Source organism: Otolemur garnettii, unplaced genomic scaffold, assembly GCF_000181295.1.
Source record: "Otolemur garnettii isolate 467f Iridium unplaced genomic scaffold, OtoGar3 scaffold00075, whole genome shotgun sequence".
In the NCBI taxonomy this organism is placed as follows: Eukaryota; Metazoa; Chordata; class Mammalia; order Primates; family Galagidae; genus Otolemur; species Otolemur garnettii.
In genome coordinates, this window is record NW_003852470.1 from 8,150,664 (window position 1) to 8,151,716 (window position 1,053).

The 1,053-nt window shown below is 34.9% G+C and overlaps 1 protein-coding gene across 1 annotated transcript in view; it reads left to right on the top strand.

The window, feature by feature from the left end:
* The window catches only part of OAT (ornithine aminotransferase), a 30,439-nt gene that overhangs the window by 8,176 nt on the left and 21,210 nt on the right, over positions 1-1,053 (top strand). The window contains exon 2 of the mRNA XM_012807784.2: positions 165-251. The gene's annotated coding sequence lies outside the window, so the exon portion shown is untranslated. The remainder of the gene's footprint in view (positions 1-164; positions 252-1,053) is intronic.

A 1,053-nucleotide genomic window follows, 5' to 3' on the forward strand; every position in this document is an offset into this window, starting at 1 on the left:
AAAAAAAAAAAAAAAAATAAAACCACCACTAAACATGCCTGCATGTACTTACATTACTTTTGTTTTGGTTGTTGATACATACCCCTTTGAGATAAAATCTGGGGAAAGTGTTGTGGACCTTAGGAAACTATACCTTTACTTAACAGTTCTGTATTTTATTTCAGGGGACATTGAGCTCTCTGAATATTATCCCAGCATCTCTGGATAAAAATCTGTATTCTAGTCTGAACTGTGGGAAGAAAGGATTGTTGGTAAGTCTTTGGCAAAACTTGTGCTGGATTTTGTTTAGTAGTTTTGAATTTGTGAACATACTGGATTTATTGGGCAGTGCCAAGTTGAAAGGCAAGTAAGCCAAGCTCCAAGTGTTACGTTCTGCTAGTTTGGCAGCTCACATCAAGCGTACTGTGAGATCATGCATGGTTTGACTTGTCATTGAAAAAGTTCTGTTGAAACATGAATTAACTAGCCTGTTAAAAAATAAGTATAGACGTAGTAAGTATGCCTAGATTTCAGCAACTTTCTCCTTGCTTGAATTTATGTTTAAACTTTTTTCCCCTCCCAGAAGGGATTCCTGTGCTCTCTAATTGCCTTTTTTATTTTTAGTTTCTTTCATAGCTTACTTTTTAGGACTTATGATGCTTAATGTTAAATTGGATACAAAGAAGTATGTGAAACCCCGTGGCAGGGGCTGGTTTTAGGGCTGGAGGCGACTGGAGAGTGTCACTAGAACTCTGAAAGTATATACAAATATTTGGGAGTACATGCAGGCATGTTTAGTGGTGGTTTTATTGCTAACATTCATACAAGTAACTTACTGTTGTTTGATGCTCTCTAGTTTCCAATTACTTTTTTCTCCTTTAAATAGCTTATCCTTGGGGATAAGTTTCATCGATTTATTATAAACTTTTGGGATAAGTTTCATAGAAACAACCATCCTAGCCGAATAGGTGTTTCTTTTGGAAATTGCTTTTGGAAATTTGGAAATTTTTAAGAAGATATTTTTATGTTTCTATGCTTTTTTGTTGAACTTGTTGCTAAAGTTCTTTTTTTTTT